The sequence below is a fragment of the Gossypium hirsutum genome, chromosome D06 (genome assembly GCF_007990345.1).
Source record: "Gossypium hirsutum isolate 1008001.06 chromosome D06, Gossypium_hirsutum_v2.1, whole genome shotgun sequence".
NCBI lineage: Eukaryota > Viridiplantae > Streptophyta > Magnoliopsida > Malvales > Malvaceae > Gossypium > Gossypium hirsutum.
Window position 1 is genome coordinate 11,177,853 of NC_053442.1, and position 10,852 is coordinate 11,188,704.

Here is a 10,852-nt window from a genome sequence, read left to right on the forward strand (position 1 = left end):
AGTAATGGGTATTACATAATGTTAATAAAGTAATGGGTATTGTATGAATAGGTTGGATTTAAGTTTAAAAGCTTTGAAATCATTGTTGAATATTAGGGACTAAATTGAAAGTTGTTAGAAAATTGTTACGAATTGAAAGCTAGTGGTCCTTATACTATATTTATTAACTCAGATCTAAATTTGATTGGGTAGATTGGGAAATACGAACAGTTTGAATATTAGAGTTAAAAAGGACTAAATCTAATTGAATGTATTCATGTTTGATTTCGTTGAATTGTATTGAATTGTATGATTAATGATATTTTCATAATTTTATTATCGAACTTAGCCAAAGACGGCGTTGGAACGTTAAAGGCAAAAGGAAAATAAAAGAAAAGTCAAACATCGTTTAGCTGTCGCGGTTTGTGCTTCTATAATTCAATTTTGATGTTTGTGCTTCTATAATTCAATTTTGATTTACTTTCTTAGATTATTATTCATTATATTCAATATGACTATGAATTGAGGTAATGATATCTTTTCCCTATAAACTTCAAAAAATGACTTCGCTTGTTGATATTCAAAATATGTGATAAATATTCGAGATTGCGATTGATGTACAAAAGTGTTGAATCGATGATATTATGATGATATGCATTGTAGAGATGATTATGATGTTAATGCCTCGTTAAATGATATTAGACGTAGTTCGGGTATAGTTGGCATGCCATAAGGTCATTAATATAGCAGTCATCGTTGTCAAGAAATCTGGGATGGTAGATTGAGAAGTAATAATAGATATAAAAAACCATCGTTGTTGGGCAACCCAAAATGGTAGAATATAGTAATTATAAAAGTCATCTAGAATGAATAAGTGTTGAAATTGATATTGGTTTATGAAATGGTATTGAAAGTTGGAAAATGTTATGATAAGTTAAAGTAGTACTCATTTTAGTAGTTGATACTTGTTATATATACTTATTTTGGTTAATTCTTAATGTAATATATTTGAATTTGAATTATATTAGCATTACTGAGTATTCAATACTCAGTGTACGATTTTTTTTATTTCCGTGTGTAGGTCTCGAACGAAGATTTTCGTAGTTGAAAGTGTCAAGGCATTCAATCTCAACAACTCAGCTCGGGAATCATTTTGCTACATCTTTTGTATGTATACATGTGATGGTGTTAATATGGAATGTACCTAGATAGTTTTGGTCATGTGGTTTAAGTGTACATTTTGGAATATTTGGTATTTAAATTTTAAGGTTTTATAATATGAGTTTTAATCTTTAAAGGGTAGATAGCAATGCTAGTTTATATAAGTTTAATTTTGTGAATTAGTTGGTTAAATTATGTTGCATTAATGGTTATGGTTTAATGAAGTTTATTTGTGTTTGTATATGATAAATTGATGATCTTACAGTGAGGTAATATTTAGGTATGTTTAAGGTACATTTTGATAGGTTTTAGGTGCTTAAAAATGTGCATTTAGGGAGAATTTACAATTGAGTCTTGTAACAGGTTGAACATGCCCTAAAACCATATGAAAAGAAATTACCATATTTTTTTTTATCTATAAGCTTAATGTCTCAAGACTTTGGCAACCTAGTCTTGAGATAATCCTATTTAAGTCTCAAGGCATGTGACTTTTGTCTCGAGATAAGTAAACTTCGAAGTTAAATTAGTTTTTGCCCTGTTCAAGGTCTTGAAATAAGAACCCCTTGTCTCAAAACATTTAAACATCAAAGTTAAAATAAGAGAATAGTGAAGGTCGGAGACACAATTCTCAATGTCTCGAAACAATCTAACTTCGAAGCAAAAATACCTAAAATAAATTGAAGTCTATCTTGAGACAAGAAGCCCTCTGTCTTTAGAAATGCCATTGAAAATTGATAATAGAGCTTAGATACTATTTCTAATTCTTAAAATGACTTAGTATCATCTCATAACTCGATGAGTTAAATAATTTCTCTAAAAAAATGTAAGGTTATGATTGAACTAAATGCTTGTTTTTTTATATGATTGATAATCATGCTTAAAATGATATGATAATAATAGTGGGTTAGCTTGAATTGCTTCGTCAACGTAATGTGGCGTCACACATTCGAATTTGACGACTAGGTCGGGTGTGGGGTGTTGCAACTTACTAAGCTTCCGTGAAGTGTAACACATTGTTTTCAAATGCTTATTGTCCAAAAAGTAATCATGTGTGAGGAGTTTGAACGGGGCAATTCAAATCGCATCTCATCAAAGCAAGGTTTGTGAAATAAGTATTTGAATTATGGACATTAGAGTGACATGTATTTAAGTTTTCAATTGGTATGAAAGTTCTTTGGTTCATAGAAGAGTTGAGTATAAAAGGGAATGTTTTGAGAACATTGTGGTCATAAGTTAGTAAATGAATATGTGATATTTTGCATGATATTTTGGGGCATTTTAAGGTTTGAAAATGATTGAAAATGTTTGGGATCAATGGAGTATGTTTAGGTAAGTTCTTGGGTATTTTTTGATCTGTCATAATTTATCATGCTTACTTGATGTCCTTTTATACTTATTTTAGCATGTTTCTAAGTAAAATCGAGTCATTTTAGTAATAATTTATGTTTTTAGAGTTTAATTAGTAAAAGTATGATTTTTCGTAGTTTTTATAGTAATTTATATTTATTAAAGATTATATGGTTATGAAGGATGGATTGGGAGTTGAACGTGCAACTGTTGGGACGAAACTGTAGTTGATGTCGAGATAATAGACCATCGAAGTTGCAATACCAAAGGCAGACGCGATGAAGAGCCAAAACAGATTCCATATTGCGACAAGGAAACACCCGACATTACGAAGATTTCCTACGTGTGTCGGCTTCGATTTTAAGTGTAATTTAGGGTCATTTTCCCACATTAAACCCTAAATATTGTATTAAACAGAAGGGAATTTTAGTCTTTAGCTTCCTCACTATATAACAGGCATTCTATTCAGAATTAAAGAGGAGACATTCAGACTTTTTAGTAGGGTAGTTACTCAATAGATTAGTTTTAGGTTAGGTTTTCTTTTAGAATAATTTTGTGTTAGTTTCTTTTTCTTTATGTTGATTTAGTCTTTGTATTGAATTTCTATTTTCCAATCAAACTTTTCATTCGGAGACAATGCAAGATTTCGTGATCAGCTAGATTCCACCAATAAGAAATTTCTCCATTCAATCTCGTTTTCATATATTCTTTTGACATTTATTTTATCAAATGTTTGTATGTTGATGAGAATAAGTTTATGTGCTTGCATGAATATCTTGTATGAATTAATTGATTAATTAATCGATTATTTTATTAGGTTTATTCTGATTCAATTGGGGTGTTATTTGATTTCGCCAAATTATTAGAATACTAGAATTGATTCCTTTGGTAAAATATTTAGGAAAATGAGACCGAAAGGGTATTTTGTCATGTATCAAATTGGTAAATGTGCCTCTAACTGAGACCCAAAAGGTATCTTAGTGGTAATTTTTGAGGAGGATGAGATCAAAAGGATATTTCTAAGTAAGGGTAGTAACAATTCAATAGGGTTAGGATTTTAGCTTAATTAGTAATTAATTAATTGATCTATGCATTGTTTAATTAGGAAATAAGAATTCATTTAGTAGTTAGTAAATTAGAATTAGTTTTATTTCAATTTGATTTTGAATTCGCACTAATAATTCATAACTCGATTAGATTAGTACTTGTTTTTGAATAATTAATTTAGTAACAATGTTTCCCAATTTTGACAATCCCTTGGGTACGATCCTTGGAATACTTTCGTATTTCATTGTATATTCAAGAATATATTACAATTTGACTTGTATACTTGCAGTATAGCACAATTCCATATATGTTATTTGGATTGTTTATATAGCTTTGGTGCATGTACACTGAAGTACGATCATGTTTAAAGCTTGATTTTGGTCCCCTGCATCCAAGTACCGATACTTGAAGGACTTATATCAATATAACATTGACAAAATGCAAAAATGAACAATATTAAGTAGAGGTATCAGTACCTTGGGGAGTTGTACTAATACAACTACCCTATTTTACCCTAATTTGGTTGTTTTATCACTGAAAAGGGCCCAAATGACCTCTGATTGAATCTGAATCATAGAGTAAGCTTAGAAATGATTGAAGAAGTCTTAAAAGGCCTTAAATAAGATTAAAAGATTAGTTTGGCATTTGAGTGAAGTGTTTGGCTTGAAAGGTAACATTTTTTGCTCGAATTTAGGTTTGGACTCGAGCAAGGAGTGTTATAATAAGTTTGTTATGGAGTAGAAAAATAAAAAGGGAAAGGACCTTAGAGCCCATTGTTGGCCCATAATGCACTAAACATAATTTAACTCACTTTCAATTTCATTATGTGAACTTTACATTGGACAAATTGTCTAACATAGTGATTGCAGTGGACGAAAATGTGAATTCCAATGTCATTATCACGAGTGATTTTTAAGCCATTAGGGAGAGGAGGCTAGAAGGGTTACTTCCCAATGTCCTAGTTCCATTGGTATCGCCTAATTTATCCTTATAAAAGTGGATGAAAGCCAAGAAGAAATTCAATGGGAGATATACCAAGGCCAAAGTTAGTGGACTATAAAAGATGCCAATACATAAAGTGATGGTTGTTATTGCATCATCTCCTGAAGTTGAGAAGAAGTAGTTTGATCCTAAATGGTATGGGGTGGAGTCTTGAAGTCCTAGAAAGCTTTTTTTTTTCAACCGATATTGATGATGAAGCTAGACATTTTTATTTTATATTGTTAGGGGTGTGGCAACCCTAGAATCTATAGAATTATAAAGGAATATGTTCACGAGTTCTTTTATAATATTTTTGCTTTATTAGAAACTGTTGGAAAATAATTATTGAGTGATGAATGATAATTGTATCTCTTGATTTAATATTGCATTTTTCCATACAGTTGTATCTTTTGAAAAAATGTATCTCTTGTTTTAATATTGAATTTTTTCATTCATTGTCTCTATTCACTCATGTCTATTAATTTTTCAACAAATTTCTTCATTCATTTCCTCACCTCTATATAATGCCAAGTTAGGAGATCTCAAAAACATATCATCAAAACAATCAATATAAAAATTTCCTTCTAAATTTCATTTCTCTTGGTAATAGAGAAAGGCAAGATTATGTTCGATTAATCACTGTTGTTGTGCTACTACTGTGATCGTTTGTTGTTGTATCCTGGGAGACAAACATCCAATGTTACTCAAAGCACCGAGGAGAGGACGAATCTGTCTTAAGGAAACTGTTTATACAAGCCTTGAAAAAATTCTTCTTCTAATTTTTAACTTTGTCTGATTACTATTATTTTGTTGTGTTACTGCTACTGCATTGTATTGCATTATCATTGTTACTGACATATTAATACTACATACGATATTAGATTTTCTTAGATTCTTAAGACAGATTAATTGTTGTAGTTTTAATCTAAGGCGTACAGATTACCATCATAACTTATTTAAGATTGGTTTATACTTCTATTTCAGATTTTAATTTATTTATAGATTCTGGTTCTTTATTCCGATTATATAAATGTCTCATACATCAAAAAACTCATCCAATTCAAAGGCTGAGGTGATTGTAGCTACTCAGGCTCATGCTACAAGCCAAACATTAGCTGTAACTATGAGTCACAATGAAAAGCCTGTAAAATTCACTGGAGAGAATTTTAAAACATGGCAACAAAAAATGCTGTTCTATTTGACCATGTTGAATATGACAAAATTTCTGAAGGATAATCCTCCTATTTTTAGAAAGGATGAGGAAGATGCTATTACGACCTTCAACATTTTTGAAGCGTGGAACAACTCTGATTTCCCATGTCGTAACTACATTTTAAGCAGTTTATCTTATGAACTTTATGAAGTATACATTATCAAGAAAACGGCTAAGGAATTATGAGAATCACTAGACCATAAATACAAAACTGAAGATGCTGGTGTTAAGAAATTCGTAGTTGCCAAGTTCTTAAACTTTGTAACGGTTAATTCTAAAGTTGTTGTAAATTAGGTGCAGGAATTCCAACCGATCATTCATGGTATTCTCACAGAAGGGATGGAGATAAGTGAATCATTTCAGGTGACAACCATTATTGAAAAACTTCCCACTGCTTGGAATGACTTTAAGAACTATCTTAAGCATAAGAGAAAGGAAATGATTGTGGAAGATCTGATTGTCAAACTTCGAATTGAAGAAGACAATCGAGGTCCGGCTAAAAGGCTAAACAAAACAACCAATCCTAACTTTACTTGGGCAAACATGGTGGAAGTAAAAAAGGACTCCAAGAAAAGAAAATATTCTTAGACTAGGTCTAAAGTAGGACCACAAGACGATGTTTTCAAGAAGCCAAAATTTTAAGGAAAATGCTTTAATTGCAATAAGATGGGACACAAGTCATTCGATTGTAGGCTTCCAAAGAGGGCCAGAACAAACAAGGCCAATGTTGTGGAAAATATTTCTAAGGAAGTATCTGATCTTGACCTCTACACTGTGATTTCTGAAGTCAACTTGGTTGATTCAAATCCAAGAGAATGATGGCTTGATATTGGTGCCACCCGTCATATTTTCTGTAACAATGACTCATTTGTTGAGTTGGTTCCTTGTGAGAAAAGGAAGAAACTCTATATAAGAAACGTTGCAACTTCCAAGATTAAGGGGAAAGACACTATGATTTTGAAGTTGACTTCTAGCAAAGAGTTGAAACTTCAAAATGTATTGTATGTGCCTGAAATATGCAAGAATCTTGTCTTTGAGACCCTCCTAAGTATGCATGGCTTTAGGATGGTATTTGAATCCTAAAAGTTAGTTTTGTGAAAAGAGGGAACATTTATGGGAAGGGGATATGTATTAAATGATGTGGAAACTCAATACTATCTCTGTAAAAGCTAATACTATGAATAAGAATAATGCTTCTTCTTCTGTTTATATGCTTGAGTCATTTGATTTATGGCATGGTTGGCTCGAACATGTTAATTCTAATACTTTACCGTAGATTAATTAACTTAGAGTACATCCCTTCATTTCACATTAATTATAATCATAAATGTGAAATGTGTGTTGAGGCAAAACTAACAAGGTCTTCATTTCAATCTATTAAAAGAAATACTGAATCACTTAACTTAATACATAGTTATATTTGTGACTTAAAGTTTATTCAAGCTAGAGGAGGGAATAAATATTTTATTACCTTCATTGATGATAACACAAAATATTGCTATGTATATTTGCTTAAAAGAAAAGATTAAGCTATATAGGAATTTGTTCTCTATAAGCAGAAAGTTGAAACTTAACTTAATAAAAGACTTAAGAGGGTGAGAAGTGACCTTGGTGGTGAATATGTTGAACCATTTGGTAAATTTTGTGCACAACATGGTATTATTCATGAAGTGACACCACCATACTCTCCTCAAACCAATGGAGTAGCAGAGCATAAAAATCGAACCCTAAAGGAAATGATGAACGCAATGCTAGAAAGTTCTGGGTTGTCACAAAACTTGTGGGGGGAAGCTGCTATATCAACGAATTACCTTTTAAATAAGGTGCCCCGTAAGAAAATGAACAAAACACCATATGATTTATGGAAAGGCAGGAAATCTTCCTACAACTACTTGAAAGTGTGAAGGTGTCTTACAAAGGTAATGGTTCCTTTGTCGAAGAAAATGAAAATAAGTCCTAAAACAATAGATTGTATTTCCATTGGTTATGCACATCACAACAATGCATATCGGTTTCTTGTACATGAACCAAAGAATCCTGAAATTCACAAGAATATGATATTGGAATCTAAAAATACCTCATTCTTTGAAAATATATTCCCTTGTAAGACTAGGGAAGATGGGTCAAGTTTAATAAAATAAACTTCAGAAACTATTGATAGTCAAGACTTTCAACAAGAAATTGAAGTCAAGGCAGAACCAATAAGAAGTAAAAGGGAAAGGGTGGAAAAATCCTTTGGATCAGACTTTCTAACCTATATGCTAAAAACTAAACCTTAAACTTATAGTGAAACTATATGCTCATCTGAAAGCATTTTTTAGAAAGATGTTATCAAGTGTAAAATTGATTCTATCATGAAATATCATACGTGGGAATTAGTGGATCTACCTCATGGAATTAAACCACTAAATTCTAAATGGATTTTCAAATGAAAAATGAAAGCAAATGGAACAATTGATAAGTATAAGGCCAGATTGGTTAAAAAAGGTTATAAACAAAAGGAAGGCATTGATTGCTTTTATACATTTTCTCCTATATCAAGAATAACCTCTATAAGGATGATACTTGCTATTATTGATTTGCAGAATCTAGAAGTTCATCAAATGGATGTTAAAACAACTTTTCTAAATGGAGCTCTTGATGAGGAGATTTACATGGAACAACCCGAGGGTCATGTAGCTCTAGAGCAAGAAAGAAAAGTCTGTAGATTGGTAAAATCTTTGTATGGACTTAAGCAAGTACCAAAGCAGTGGAATGAAAAGTTTGACAGTGTTATGATATCAAATGGATTTAAAATTAATGAGTGTGACAAATGTATGTATGTTAAAACCACTGTTGATGGATATGTAATTCTATGTTTATATGTTGATGTCATACTCATTGTTGGAAGTAACAATGAAATGGTAAAATGTACGAAAAACTTGTTAAATTTAAGATTTGATATGAAAGATATGGGACTTGCTGATGTGATATTGGGCATCCAAATCAAAAATTCATTTGAAGGTCTCGTATTGACTCAATCACACTACATAGACAAGATTCTTCAGAAATTTGGCAAGGATGATTTTGGTGTAGCCAGAACTCCCATAGATATAAATCAACATCTGTCTAAAAACAAATGTGAAAGTATTGACCAAGTGGAATATGCAAGAGTCATAGGCAGTCTAATGTACCTTATGAGTTGCACTAGACTTGATATTGTTTTCACTGTAAGCAATTTAAGCAGATTCACAAGCAATCTAAGGGAGAACCACTGGAAAGCGATTTTGAGGGTACTGAGATATCTCAGATATACTCAGAACTACGAATTACATTATTCTAAAGATCCTACTGTATTAGAAGGTTTCTCTGATGCCAGTTGGATATTTGATATTCAAGATACCAAAGGCACAAGTGGTTATATTTTCACATTGAGAGGAGGAGCAGTGTCATGGAAATCCTCAAGGCAAACGATTATAACTAGATCCACAATAGAATCTGAGTTTATAGCTCTAGAAAAATCTAGAGAAGAGGCAAAATGGCTATGAAATTTTTTAGAGGATATTCCTGAATGGCCAAAGCTTGTGTCCATAATATGCATATATTGTGATAACCAAGCAACAATTGGTAAAGCTCAAAACATAATGTATAATGGTAAGTTGAGACACATGCATCGTCGACACAATACCGTTAGACAATTGATCTCAACTGGAGTTATCTCTATTGATTTTGTAAGATCAAAAGATAACACTGCGGATCTGCTAACCAAAGGGTTAAACCTAGATCAAGTTGATAAAACATCGAAAGGAATGAGACTAAAGCCCATGAATATTTAAGGTACTATGTGAAGGAAAACCAAACTTAGTTGACTGGAGATCCCAATATCTAGGTTCAATGGGAGAACCTACTTGCATAGACCTTGTGAGGTCACTATGGGGATTCTTATCTCGAGTCCATTCCTATGGTGAAAACAATAATTAAAATGTAGAAAATGTTAAGCAATGCTTTTAATGACCATTGTCTGTTTCGGTGAAACGGATAACATAAGTCATCTATGTGAGAATGAAGTGGGGCTACTTCAAAGAGACTATTGGGGCATAATTCTCTAAGCTCTTGTAGAATCAGGAGGATGTTCATGGCCTTATGAACATACCCATGAGAACCAAAAATCTTGCCATAGAGGTATTTGCGTGAGGAATATCATTGTTTATACAAACGGCAGAACAGTTCAAGGATATTGCATCTACTGGTTAGCTAATAAAGTAAATGTACTTTCACAAAGGAAGGTTTAAGGGTTGATGCCTACCTATCTTATGCAAATATCGAACGTAGAATTTATCACCTCTTTGAGTCTTTGAGTCTCGTTGATCTATCAATTTCATTCATGTGGGGAATTGTTGGAAAATATTTATTGAGTGATGAATGATAATTGTATCTCTTGATTTAGTATTGCATTTTTCCATACAGTTGTATCTTTTGAAAAAAAATGTATCTCTTGGTTTAATATTGAATTTTTTTCATTCATTGTCACTATTCACTCATGTCTATTAATTCTTCAACAAATCTCTTCATTCATTTCCTCTCCTCTATATAAAGTCAAGTTAGGAGATTTCTAAAACATATCATCAAAACAATCAATATAAAAAATTCCTTCTAAATTTCATTTCTCTTGGTAATAGAGAAAATGCAAGATTGTGTTTGATTAATCACTGTTGTTGGTGCTACTACTGTGATCGTTTGTTGTTGTATCCTGGGAGAAAGACGTCCAACTTTACTCAAAGCACCGAGGAGAGGACGAATCTGTCTTAAGGAAACTGTTTATATAGGCCTCGACAAAATTTTTCTTCTAATTTTTAACTTTTTTCGATTACATGTATTCTGTTGTGTTATTGCTACTGCATTGTATTGCATTATCATTGTTACTGACATATTAATACTACATACGATATCAGATTTTCTTACAAAAACTTGTGTTAGCATGACTAAGGTAGATAGAATTATAGCTAAGCTTGGGTTTAATTTTTTGCATCATATAAAAGCTAGGGATTTTCAAGAGAAATATGAATTTGCTAGAGAAATTTTGTTTCTATTAATAAAGTTTATAATCACAGCTTATTTGTGCATCTAAAGATTTAGGATAGAGGT